General features: G+C 34.6%; 1 protein-coding gene across 4 annotated transcripts in view; it reads left to right on the plus strand.

Moving 5' to 3' along the window:
• LOC101723938 (ALX homeobox protein 1) overlaps positions 1-15,117 on the plus strand; it is a 247,726-nt gene that overhangs the window by 34,328 nt on the left and 198,281 nt on the right. The gene's annotated exons all lie outside the window — the stretch shown is intronic.

Consider the following 15,117-nt stretch of genomic DNA (forward strand, 5'->3'; position numbering starts at 1 on the left):
ATGAGCAGTTGTTACCAGCACCGCAGGTCACTATGTTCCCTTCTCTTGTTTTTCTGTAGGAACAAACTTCTGGTGGAGACCTGGGCTCCACTAGCGAATGGAAAATCCCCCTTAGATACCATGATTTCTAAACACGTCTATTTTACCTATAAAATATCTTCAAAATAGCAATGCCAGGGGCGGGGATTTAGCTCAGTGTTTTCGCCACCTGCGGCACAAGCGCAAGGACCCGAGTTCGATCCCCAGTACCAAAAAAAAAAAAAAAAAAAAAAAAAAAAATCAATGCCAATACTACTAACAATAAGATTTCCTAAGTTTATTTTAAGATTTATTTTCTTTTTTTGCCCATGCACTATATCCTCCAAGAAGTTGTGATTAAAGTAGTATTTTCTAACATCATTTGAAGTGTTGTAAATTTAGATTATGAATTTGATATGTAAAATTAGCTCATTTTTCCCATTTGATTAAAAATACATTTTTTGAGAATGAAGATGTGTTATGTATATGTACCAACTCCCCGTGATGAATGTAATCATGTAGGGTAATATCCACTTATGAAGAAAATGATGTATGATTTCAAAGTGAAAATTAAATTTAAAAAAGACATACTCAAGGGATTGTGTGTCTACTCACATCCTGTTCATTCTGTTCTTCCATTTTCTTTTGTATACTAATGTTTTGTATATTTAACATTGCAAATATTTACCCCTTTACATGTATATATTTGTATGTATAACCTACAGTGGTACTTTGGTTCACGAACTTAATTGGTTCATGAATTTCATTTGTTCCATAATTCTGGAAAAGATGGCTGCAGTTGTGTTCATCACCTGACACCATGAGGAGCTGGTGAAGGGAAGCAATATTTTGCCTAACGCTTCTGTTTATGAACCTAATCGTGGTGAACAGAAGCGTTCCTGAACCAAGTTATTACTGTATATGTATATAGTGTGTATAACACAATATGTGTATGAGCAAAATTACAATTCATGTTTTATTTTTTTTAATTTACAGGAAAAGACACATTACCATTAACACCCCTCGAAGTACTCCCCTTTGCTTCCAACACACTAATCACATCATTCTTACCACTTTCTGAAATCATTCTGGAAGTCCTCATTTGTGACTTTTTTGTGCTCTTGCAGCTGCCTCAGTGTCCTGAACAGATTCTGAACTTTTATCTTTCATGGTGATTTTGATTTGGAGGAAAAGTGAGAAGTCACACAGTGCCAGATCCAGTGAATAAGGTGGATGAAAGCACACAGTAATGTTTTTACAAGCCTGCCTTTTCACTGGAAGGCACTCAGCAGCAGCGTTCATCACATGTAAGGACACTCATGAAAGAGGACTTCCAGAGCAGCTTCAAAAGCTGGCAAGAATGATGGGATAAGTGTGCTTCAAGTGAGGGGTGTTATTCTGAGAAGGATTTGTGGCAATGTATCTTTTACTGTAATATTTCTTTTTAAAATTTAAACACACCACATTTTAGATCAACACTTGTACATATGATAATCTTTTCTTTTACAAAATGTAGCTTATTTGGATTACTGGTCTGTATTTTGCTTTCCCCTCCACACTTGCCATGGATTTTATTATGGTCTTTTCCCACAGCTGTGTAAGTCTGTTAAATGAATAGACCAGTTATTCTATTGGTGCCTTGTTCACAGATATCCTGACACTTAAATAATTTGATACTTGATCTCATATTATCTTTAGGTTAATTTCCTCCAATTTGTATGTTTGGGGCAAACAATATCTGCAATTTAAGATGATAGTGAATGATTCCATTAGTATGTATGGTGCCACTTTGCACTCCCATCACTAATGCTTGGTAGTACCAATTTCTTCTCCTTTTCTTCTTTGTCATATTGGTTTTTTTAATATACTTTTGAGTATAATATTTAATTCAAGTATTTTAAAATCTTTTTTACTCTTGTTGTCTTAAATCTATAAATATTTTAATACTTCTATAAGTATACTCAATTCCTTACTTAGGTACTTACATAAATGTACTTAAAACTATAAATTTTTCCCCAGCAATGCTTAGTCTGTACTTTTTGACATGTAGGCATTTTCATTCATTCTTCAATTTTAGGTTGTCTTTTAACCTAAGAGTTAAAATTTCTATATGTAAAGTTCATTTTTTGTTATTCCTTCTAGTTTTGTTGTGTTACAGCCACAGAACAATTTATCCTTTTTGAGTCTTATTGTGGCTTTCTTGTTACCTGTACCTGAGGTCAAATTTCATGAATGTTTTATGTGTATTCAAAATGAGGCAGGTTTGCTTTCTTATTGAAATTTAGGGTTTATTTTTCCATCTATAAGATCTACCTCAGTGACCATTTGTTTTAGGTTTCCTGCCTACTTGATCTATCTTGGACTGCAGGAATTGAGGTGTATATTTTAAATTTGTGTTATTAATGTGTTATTAGTCAATGTTTTCATATCCTTGGTTTTCTGCTTTATGAAAGTTACTGCCATATTATTTCATAGATAAATGTTATTTTTAGCTTAATTGTAACTTTAAATATTAAAAGTTGCTGTAGTCGTTTCTAGTTGCTTTTAAATTTAATTTTAACTTTCCTGTTATGATTCTTTTTCATTTGCTTACTTAACCATTTTTATTAACTTTATTGAATAATTTTTAGTTCCTTACGTTTATACAACATAGCTTTGGGTTTTATTTTTGATCCAGATTTTAAAGTTCTTCCATTCATATAGGCCATTCCATTTGTATTTATTAATGAATTTTATACCTTTGGTCTCAATTCTATCATTCCACTCAGAATGGTGTTCTTTATTTCTAGAGGGAAGATTTGTTGATGATTAAGGATCCTTCTGTTACCAGGGATTCTCTGCTTTTCATCCATTCAGTTCTCACAGGATTCTCTCTACACATATGTAGATTGCATACTACAATGTAGATTGTATACTACATGTATACTGCATGGAAATGTAGATTGTATACTACAAATACAGATGGCATACTAGAGTATATTTGTCTGAGATACTTTTATCCCACTTGGAAAATTTCACATTGTAATTTCTTTATGTCCTATTTTCATCACAAGGTGTGAATGTTTTTCTTTGTACTCCTCTTTATTACTTTCTGGAGGAGATATGGGGAGAATTAAATTTAGATAGCACCTATCATCTGCCCCTTGTCTTTTAATATTGGGAAAGTGTATGTGTTAGTCACCTTTCCATTGCTGGCTTAATTCCAGAGGTTTCAGTACATGGTTGCTTGACCTTTTGGTTTTGGATCTGGCTTGAGGTAGAAATATCATAGTGGAAGGGCCTGGTCGGGGAAAGCCGCTCACCTCATGGCAATCAGGAAGCAAAGAGAAAGACCAAGATAGAAAAAGAGGCCAGGGAGCATATGTACCCTTCTAGGGCACACTTCCTCTAACTAGGCCCCATCTCTTAATGTTTCTACCATTTGCCAATAATTCCACCAGATTATGAACTCAACAAAAGATGAATTCAATGATGAGGTTAGAGTCAAGTCATCTTCCAAAGTGGCCCACCTCTGACTCTCCTGCAGGGAAACCAAGCCTGTGATATATGTGCTTTGACAGGACGTTTCAAATCCAAACCATAACACTATATTTGTTTTCCCAAAGCAAGATTTTGTTTTGCAATCATTATAAAAACCACAATTTAGAAAATATAAATTTTAAAAATATTCTTTAATGTGTTCATTTACCTATGTTCCTGTGCTTTGGTACCACCCATAATGTCTCCCAAATGTAAAAACTGATACTTTTGATACAATTTCTTTTCTCTTTCCAAAGTGTAAAATACGTATGAAAATAATTTTTTCTTCTTGGGATGATGTCAAATGAGTGGATATTACATTTTCTTATATTGGCACACATTAAAGACAACTTGGAAAAAAAGAAGAAAATGACTGTAAATTAAAATAAAATTCATGAACTCCCATCTTCATTGCCAGTAGTGCTATATGGGAATTTTTGTAAGTACTGGATTTCCTGGGCTAGACTATCTCTCTACAAGATTTATATGAAAACTTCTGTAATATTAATTGATGTCCCTGAGGTATCTGTGTCCATTCCGGAAGAAACAAAGTAAAAGGCTTCTTTGCTGGCTGTTGGGTATAATGAAAACACTGTATTTATTGACTGTGAGAAGAGTATGTATGAGAAAGATTTTCTGAAGACTATTTGGGATCTGTTTTTCATCTTTAGAAACTGCTTAGAGGTTCCAGTTGAACTAAGTGAAAAGTATAGATTTCTGTCTTTCAGTGATATATTGATGCTAAAAACTTTCATGAAGGCGCACAAAGATAGATTTGTGTTTGTAAATTAATATGGTCCTATTCCAAGGTAAAATAATTCTTAAGGAGTTGAAATAAAGTTGGAAGCAACACTAGAATATTTTATGTGTTATTTTAAATTTAACTTGTTCCTAATTTTTACTAAGCTATAGTTATTGCATTTAATATGGAATGTTAGCTCTAGTCTTTTCATTAGAAAAATTAAAACATTTTTATTTTATTGATTTTCTTTTCATTTAATAGTTAATAAAAATGACTGTTGATCAGCTGAAGGCAACTTATTGAAATCAGAATTAACTAATAAGAAATAAACTAATTACAGATATAGAGACTGAAATATTTATGGTTAATTTCAAATAAGACACATTTTAATATAATTAATAGTTTAAGGTCTAATTTTATAAATCAAGAGTTACAAAGTTAATAGCTTTTTATTGTTACTGTCTTTAATAAACACCTTACATATTGTAAGATGGCTACATGTTGAGGTTCAGATCATTTTCCAGTCAATTAAGAAAAGAAATAATAATATATAATATTATCAGACAAATTATGTTATACAGAATACTGTTTACATTTTAATATTGCATTATACTATTGTGTCTAGTTTGGAAGCCAATTTTTACTAGAGAATATTTTGATACAGTCTACAGTCATTTGTGCATATATTGCACAAATTGAAAGGTTTAATCTCAAGTTCATTTTAGTTCATTCATTTTAGATGAATTTATGTTAGACAAGAGATTTTCTTACAGTTTTTATTAAATTAAATTTGAATTTTTGTAACAGTTTAATTTGAGTGGATTGCAGCTTAAGGTTTGTTATGATAGCTTTATCATATTTAATGCTTTGTGTACCTGAAATTTCCCTTAAATTAACTTAAAGAAAAATTAGTTAAACTTTTGTTTTCTGTGTGTAATATGGAGAAACAATTCTTGAAGAGATAATGTTTTTTGGCACTCAGTCTAACTAAATTGCCCAATCTGGCCTTGAATTTGAGATCCTCCTACCTCAGCCTCCTGAGTAGCTGAAATTTCAGACATGAACCACCAGACATGTCTTAAAATTTTGAATTAGTTTTTCTGTAAAGAATGCCCAGAACAAATGAAAAATAATTTATAATCTAGTTTTCTTCATTTCTCCCATTTTCATGTTGGATTATATTGACTTTTTAGCAGAAACATTTTGAGAAAAAATAGTTTTGAAAAACTTCCATGTTGTATGACAAAAAATACTTTATAAATTTTAACTACAGAAAAAATACAACTGAGTAAAATACAGTAATAGGTAATTTTTACCACATGACTGGAGAGATACTGATAATTCTTTTGTGTTGCTTTATTTCCCAGTTATATTGCTTCCTAGGAAAGTGACGCTATTATAAATATAAAAGATACTGAAATACCATTTTCACCTCAGCTTGATTACTATGTCATGGCTCATAGATAAAATATTCCTGGATTCATTATTTCTTCCAAGTGTTATGTATGAATCATTGGCTGAAAAAAAAATTAAAACAAAGCTGGAGACAGTTTGCTTGTAGAAAGATTTTTTTACTATTACAGTTAGTGAATTTTAAGAGTCCACTAGATGGTGCTAATTTACCTTTCGAAATCAACACTGCCTGGTGTTAAACTGAGAAGGTTTTTACAGATTGGCCAGAGGAGCTTCCTAAATTTACAGTTGAAAAAGCAGACCCAGATAGCTTTCATCTAACTCTTGCCAGAGTGTGGCCAGAGTCCAAGTTTCCTGATTCCTGCTTTAGTATTCATATTTCTGTACTGCATATATAATCCCGAAGGACTTTTGCACTTAAATTTAAAATCTTAAATGCAACTCAGCATTTAACTCTGTATGTGTGGAAGAAAAATTGTCAGATATAGGCATCAAGGAGTAGCTAAAGGAGGTAGACTATCAAACATTATTTAGTGACGACCTCTGCCGTGGTTTAACATTTTAGTTTTTGTGTTCTTTACAGGATTTTCTTCTGTGTGGAGGGAATATTTTATTAGACCACTCACTATTTTTTTTGGAAGAATTCTCTGAAAGAGATATGTTTAACAAGTATATTCAAATACTAATTTTACTATGGGCTAGGATCTATTTGGCTTACATTTGAAGGACCTAGGAGGGTTTAAGAATTTTTAAAAGAATTTATGTAGTAAACTCAAGAATATTCAAACAAACCTTCATATTTATTATTGCATTTTAGTTTTTGGAAAGAAGACTTTGAATATTTTTTATGGCTATTGTTTTGCTTTGGATAGGAAAGTGGAAGAGATACTGTGTCTTCTGACTGAGAAGTAATATTTTTCTTAGAGGTGTTAAGGAATTAATAGTATATTACAGAAAAGCTTTCTGTAAGTCTATTCTGCTTTGTTCTTATGCTTCATTTTTTAATAAAGACTTTGCAAAATTAAAAGAGGAAGGGCATGAACCTTTCTTCCTTTCTTGGTCCCTCCTGTGATCCAAATATATTTACTGTATCAAATGATTGTTTACTCAATTGTGCAAAATTTTTCAAATGAATATTAATATCATATACATCCTTCAAGTTATGGCTCAAATATCTCTCTCTGAACCCATATTTGGTCACCACAAATTTATAAGTTTTGAATTCTTTGTTCTATTGTAAATAATTTTTTTTCCAGTACCTGGAATTGGAACTCAGGACCTTGCACTTGCAAGGCGGGTGTGCTGCCACTGAGCTAAATCCTTAGCCACTTTCTATTGTAAATAATTTTAGGAGGCAATACTAGCTGCTATTTTTAGTGCCTTTTACATGAAACTGCTATTCAAAATGCTTTAAATATTATTTTTAATCCTCTTAATCACTCCACAAATAAGAAACTAAGACATAAAGAAGTCAACTAACTTGCCTACATTCATATAGATTGTTTTATAGGCCTGTTTTATTGAAACCAATAATGCAAAACTCAAACTGTTTATTTTTCATTATGCCATCCTGCCTGGTAAGTGAGTATAATATTGATAATGTTAGCATAGTCATGGAGAAAAGTTTAATAAATGATTTGCATGGTGATTGCAGATGAATCTTTTTATATTTAAAATCACAAGACATTGACATTTATAAAAGTTATAAATATTTGGATTTTTGGACACCCTACCAAGGTCGTGAGTCACGCAGAACACATCGAATCAGCCCAGCAATTCACTGGCCACCCTCCCCCCCGCTACTCTGTACAGCCACCTGGTTCCAAACTACAAAGACTCAGAGGACACCAGACCACCAGACAATGGTACTGGGTCCCGCCACTCCCAGCCCAGAGGGAGGGGCTTCTGAACCACCGTCCCACTGCTCTTGGTCCAGAGGAAGGGGGTTCTCAGCCACCATCCCTCCCGCTGCTCCCAGCCCACAGGAAAGAGCTTTTGGACCACCATTCCTACCACTGCTCCCGGCCCCTGTCCCACCTCTCCCAGCTCAGAGGAGTTAATCTGCAAAGGCAAAAACAGCACGCCTCCACCCACCCAAGTGTAAATGAGAAAACACGTAAATAAGTCTCGAAACGAGACTTCCAGATCACCTACAGCAACCCCAAAGGGAAGTGAGATGGATCACTCTGATACTGAACCACTTGAAACCACGGAACTGGCAACAAAAGGGGATCTGGAAAAAATGGAATCAGAAATAATTTCTCAGATAACAGGAGAAATTGTGCCCCTACTGCAAGACATGATTAATAAATCTAGAGAGGAGCTGAGGAACATGATGGAATCCCAACATAAGAAACAAATGGAATCCATAAAACAGATACAAATAGATTTCCAGGACATGAAAAACTCCATTGAAAGTCTACACAGCAGAAGGAGCCAATGTGAGGACAGAATTTCAGATATAGAAGATAAGATTGCAACTAGTGACCAGGAAAAGAAAAATTGCTTCAAAATTATAAGAGAACATGAGAAATCAATCCAGCAGCTGCTAGATGATGCAAAGAAGAATAACATAAGACTGATTGGAGTCAATGAAGAAACAGGAGAGAGTGCAGATGACATAAAAAAACTCTTCACAGAAATAATGGCAGAAAACTTCCCAAGCAGGGGAAAAGAGCCTGACATACAGATAAGTGAGGCATATAGGACTCCAAATAGCCTTAATCAAAAACAATCTACACATAGGCATATAATTGTTAAGATTCCAGAAACTCAACAGAAGAACAAAGTTCTACAAGCAGTCAGAGAAAAGAGACAAATTACATACAAAGGAAAGCCCATCAGAATCACAGCAGACTTCTCAACACAAACCATCAAGGCAAGAAGAGCTTGGAGTGACATATTCCAAACCCTAAAAGAAAACAGCCTCCAACCCAGATTGATGTACTCTGCAAAACTATCTTTCAAAATGGATGGAGAAATAAGATACTTTCATGACAAAGAGCACCTTAGGAACTTCGTGAATAGCAAACCAGCACTCCAAAGAATTTTACACAATATCCTAGAACAGACAGGGAGGATCACAACCCCAGGAAGCAAAGCAGAATGAACCCATCTGGCCTGACAAGAAATTAAATGTAAAGGGGGAGAACCCAACAAAAAGAAAAAGTCATGGCAATGACAAGTCAATATGTTTCAGTTATAACCATCAATGTTAATGGTCTCAATTCACCAATCAAAAGAAATAGACTGGCAGAGTGGGTCAAGAAGCAAAATCCAACAATATGTTGCATACAAGAAACACACTTAATTCAAAATGAAACTCATAGACTAAAAGTTAAAGGCTGGAAAACAATACTCCATGTGATGGGAACCTGAAAAAAAGCAGGATTAGCTATCCTCTTTGCAGATCAAGTAGATTTCAAACCAACACTGATTAACAGAGACAAAGAAGGACACTACATCCTTGTAAAGGGAAGAATCCAAGAGGAAGAGATGACAATCATAAATATCTATGCACCAAACACTAGCGCTCCCAACTATATAAAACAAATACTAACAGACATGAGAAGTCATATATGCACTAATACAATTGTAGTGGGGGACCTCAACACCTGACTGTCACAAATAGATAGATCAACTAGACTAAAAATAAGTAATGAAATATTAGAACTCAATCGAACTCTTGAACAAATGAACTTAACAGATGTTTACAGAGTCTTCCACCCCACAAAATCAGAATACACATTCTTCTCAGCTGCACATGGGTCATTCTCCAAAATAGACCACATACTCACACATAGAACATGTTTAAGTAAGTGCAAAGGAATTGAAGTTATCCCCTATATATTATCAGACCATAGTGAGATGAAATTGGAGATCCATAGCAAAAGAAACTCAAAAAATTTCATAAACACATGGAAATTGAACAACACACTTCTGAATAACCAATGTGTCACAGAGGAAATTAAAGAAGAAATCAGACAGTTCCTTCAATTAAATCACAATGACAATACAACATTTTGGAATCTATGGGATACAATGAAAGCAGTCTTATGAGGGAAATTCATAGCAGTGAATACACATATTAGGAAAACAGAAGGAGCCCAATTAAACAACCTGATGCTGAACCTCAAGCTTCTAGAAAAAGAAGAGCAGGACAAGGGAGGAAATTATAAAGATCAGAGCAGAAATCAATGCAATGGATATTAAGAGAACCATACAAAAAATCAATGAAGCCAAGAGTTGGTTCTTTGAAAGAATCAACAAAATTGACAAACCCTTAGCCAACCTTATCAGAAAAAGGAAAGAAAAGGCCCAAATCCATGCAATTAGGAATGAAAGGGTGAAATTACAACAGACCCAGCAGAAATCCAGAGGATCATCAATACCTACTTCCAGAACCTATACGCCAATAAGATGGACAACACAGAAGAAATGGACAGATTCCTAGGTAGATATGAATTACCAAAGTTGAATGAAGAAGACCTAAAAATTCTAAGCAACCCAATATCAACCAATGAAATTGAAAACGTCATTAAAAACTTATCAACTAAGAAAAGCCCGGGCCCTGATGGCTTCACTGCTGAATTCTACAAGACATTTAGAGAGGAACTGCTGCCATTACTGTTTAAACTCTTCAATGAAATTGAAAGGGAAGCAATACTCCCAAATTCATTCCTGGAAACAAGCATCACTTTGATCCCCAAAGCAGAGAAAGGCCCAACCGAAAAAGAGAACTATAGGCCAATCTAACTAATGAACATAGAGGCAAAAATCCTTAATAAGATACTGGCAAACAGAATGAAGATCATCAAGAAGATCATACACCCTGATCAAGTGGTATTCATCCCAGGGATGCAGGGTTCAATATATGCAAATCAATCAATGTAATACACTAAATCAATAGAGCCAAGGACAAAAACCACATGATTATCTCCATAGACGCAGAAAAAGCATTTGACAAAATCCAACATGCATTTATGAAATAAACCCTACAAAAAATTGGAATAGATGGTCTCTACCTCAAACTGATAAAAGCCATCTATGAAAAGCCAACAGCCAATATCATACTAAATGGTCAAAAACTGAAATCCTCCACACTAAAATCAGGGACAAGAGGAGGATGTCCACTATCACCACTCTTGTTCAATATAGTTCTGGAAACATTAGCCATGGCAATTAGACAAGAGAAAGAAACAAAAGGAATAAAGATAGGAAATGAAGAATTCAAATTGTCATTATTTGCAGATGACATGATACTCTATGTTGAAGATCCCAAGAACTCCACCAAAAGTCTTCTAGACTTAATAACCAAATTCAGTCAAGTAGCTGGTTACAAGGTCAACACACAAAAATCAATAGCTTTCCTCTACACCAATGACAGACTCACTGAGAGAGAAACAGGGCAAATAATTCCTTTCACAATAGCATCTGAAAAACTGAAATACCTAGGAATCATCCTAACAAAAGAAATCAAAGACCTCTTCTCTGAAAACTATAGCACTCTGAAAAGAGAGATTGAAGGTGATATCAGAAAATGGACAGACATCCCCTGCTCCTGGCTAGGAAGGATTAATATAGTGAAAATGGCCATACTTCCAAAACTGCTATATAGATTTAATGCAATTCCAATTGAGATCCCAGCAGCATACTTCATAGACCTCAAGAAAACAATCCAAAAATTCATTCGGAACAAGAAGAGACCCAGAATAGCAAAAGCAATTCTAGGTAACAGAGACATGGCAGGGGGTATCACAATCCCCACCCTGCAACAATACTACAAAGCTACTGTGATAAAAACAGCATGGTACTGGCAAAGAAACAGACCTGAGGACCAGTGGAACCGATTAGAAGATGCAGAAACAATGCCAGACACACTCAGCCATCTCATCTTCGATAAAGGAGCCAAACACCCTCACTGGAGGAAAGATAGCCTCTTTAAGAAATGGTGCTGGAAAAATTGGGCTTCAACTTGGCAAAGATTAAAACTAGACCTATATCTCTCACCATACACTAAATTAAAATCAAAATGGATTAAAGATCTAAATATTAAAATAGAAACTCTGAACTAGTTGGAACAGCGGTTAGGTAGAACTCTCGAAGACATCAGTGTAGGAAAAGATTTTATGAACAAAACCTCAGTTGCCCATGAACTAGCACAAACAATCAACAAGTGGGATCTCTTCTTATTAAAAAGCTTCTGCCCAGCAAGAGAAACCACCAGAAATGTGAAGAGACAATCCACAATGTGGGAAAAAATCTTCACCTGCTTTTCCTCAGACAAAAGTCTACTGTCTCGAATGTATAAAGAACTTAAAAGGATCAGACCTCCCAAATTTAAAGACCCAATCTGAATATGGGCATCTGAAATGAACAGACATTTTTCAGACAAAGAAATAGAAATAGCAAATAAATACATGAAAACATGTTCAACATCACTGGTCATTCGAGAGATGCAAATGAAAACAAGGCTGAGATTCCACTTCAGAAAGAATGGCTGCTATCATGAAATCAACCAATAACAAATGCTGGCAGGGCTGTGGAGAAAAAGGCACCCTGCTCCACTGCTGGTGGGAGTGTAGACTGGTGCAAGCACTGTGGAAATCAGTATGGAGATACCTCAAAGAACTAGGACTAGAAGTCCCACTTGACTCTGCTATTCCACCTCTGGAGATCTTCCCCAAAGAATTAAAAGAATCATACCCCAGTGATATATGTGCACCCATGTTCATTGCAGCACAGTTTGTGATAGCTAAAACTTGAAAGCAGCCCAAATCCCTATTAACTGGAGACTGGATAAAGAAAATATGTTTTTTTAATAAAATGGAGTACTACTTAGCCATAAAAATGAGAAATTAGAGACATTTAGAGCTAAGTGGATGCACATTGAGGTGATACTCTTAAGTGAAACAAGTAGGACACACATCTATAAATACCGAATAGTTTCTCTGGTGTGAGAAACTGAAAGTGTAAATAAGGACTAAAATGTATAATAGGTAATGTGAAATAGGAAGAAAGGGGCAAAGGGGAAGGAACTGGGAGGGCTAGGGGAAAGGATAGAAGGGAATGGAATTAATATGAGAAAATGGAAAAATAGGATCAAAATCTTTGTAAATAAGGAGGACTGGTGGGGTTGAAGGGATGGCTGGGCAAGGGTGAAAAATAAGAACCAAGAGAGATTATGTGAAGTTGGAAATTTCCAACAATGAATGTTATTATATTGTTTGCCTAAAATGTACCAATGGTTAGAATGAATAATCGATAATGCAAAATAGGAAGAAAAGTTCCAAAGGGGTAGGGGTAGTGGGAGGGGCAGAGGAAAGGAAAGAAGGGAAAGAAAAAATGCTGAGAAATGGAAAAAATGGAAATAAAGTTTTTGGAAATAGGGAAGGGTGGAGGGGGTGAAGGGAGGGCTAGGAATGGGGAAAAAATAAGAACCAAGATGCATTATGTAAAGGTACAATTCCCAATGAGAAATGTAATTGTGTTGTATACCTAAAATGTACCAATAAAAGAATTTAACATAAAAAATTTGGATTTTCTGAACAAAATGATAGAGAAAAATGAGGGACATTGTTTACATGTTTATAAGTCTCTGATTTAGCACAAGACAACTGGATTCTCCTGTTTTCCTCAGCATTCAGTTTGGTACAGAATCACAATTCATGTATCCCCTGGAGTCTCTACTATACTTTGGAGCAAACAAGACTGAAAAAGGAAAATGATATCTGATAATTTTGTGAAAATAGCTTTAATCTTAAGAAACCTTTAAGAGTATCTCTTGGGGGTCTCTAGACCATATTTTGTGAACCACTGGTTTAATGTTCACGTATCTTTCCCCTACTCTCCATGGGTACTCAAAATTTTTTTTCTGTTTAATTGACACATAATCATAATATTAATGGGCCAAAGTATGAAAATATGATACCTGTATAAAGAACACTCAGTGTATTCAGTATTTCTATCTCCTTAACAATTTATCATTTCTTTGTGTTGAAGCCTTTGAACTCTTCTAGTTCTTCAAAACATTTATAAGAGATTTTTATAAACTAAAGTCATCCTACTATGCTGTAGAATGCTAAAATTTATTCCTAACTATATTTGGTGTCTCTACTTCAACCAACTTCCCTCTATCCCCAAGCCCCTATAACCCTTCCTAACCTCTACTCTCTTTTCCTAACAGACAAACTTTTTAGCTTCTGCATATAAATGACACTACATGGTACTTTTCTTTCTGTGTCTGGGTTATTTTACTGTAATGACTTCCACTTCTATTCATGTTGCTGGGTATGATAGCACTTCACTGTTTTTCTGGATGAATAATATATTGTGCTTATATATCACATCAAATATATGTAATATATATATAATATATATGTATAGTTTATTTTATCCATTCATCAAGTAACCTTGGTTAGTTCCAGTGCTTAAGTAAATGTAGAAAAAGAAAAGAAAAGAAAAATAAATATAGGAGATTAGGTGTCTCTTTGATAGGTTGATTCCATTTCATTTGAATATATACCCCAAAGTGTAATTGTTGGATCTCATACAAGTTCAGGGTTTAGGGTTATTTTTATGAATTTCTATACTGTTCTCCATATTGGCTGTAACAAGTTACATTCCCTATAACAGTATATGAAAGTTGTTCTCTTGTGCACTTATAATTTTTTACACCAGCAATTGTAATATTTTGCTATTTTATAATAACAATTCTGATTGTGGTAAGATGTATCATTATGGTTTTGATTTGAATTTCTCTGGTGACTAGTGGTAGTGAACATTTTTTTCATGTATGTGTTGGCCACTTACATATCGTCTTTTGAGAAATGCATACTTGAATCGCCTGTTGTTGTTGTTGTTATTATGTTTTGTTTTTGTGCTGCTGAGGATCAAATCTAAGATCTCATGCATGCTAGGCAAGCATTATACTAGTGAGTTACAGCCCCAGATCACATGCCAATTTTAAATCAGATTATTTTACTGTTATTTGAGTTACTTATAAATCCAAGATATTAATCTCTTATCAGATAAATACTTTGCAAATATTTTCTCCCTTTCTGTATATTTTCTCTTTGATTTTTTTTCTTTACCTTTGCTATGAAGAAGCTTCTTAGATATAATCCTATTGTCTATTGTCTATTTCAGCTTCTTATTGCCTGTCCCTTGGGGATCTTATCCAAAAATTCACTTCTCTCCCTTTGATCTTATACCTCAAGAGTGCTTTGGTGGTTCGGGTTCTTTTGTAGTTACATATGAATTTTAAGATTCTTTTTTGTAAAGACTGTCATTAGTACCTTGATAAGGATGGCATAAAATCTACATTGGCTGGCTGCAAGACAGAAACGGTGTAAGAGCATGGCTGAGGAAATCTGCTGAACACATGGCAACAAGTGGAGCAAGGAGAAGCTGGAGACAAGAATACT

This window comes from Heterocephalus glaber, unplaced genomic scaffold (genome assembly GCF_053883595.1).
Source record: "Heterocephalus glaber isolate CG9 unplaced genomic scaffold, H.glaber_assembly_v1.0 deba00001572, whole genome shotgun sequence".
Lineage (NCBI taxonomy): Eukaryota > Metazoa > Chordata > Mammalia > Rodentia > Bathyergidae > Heterocephalus > Heterocephalus glaber.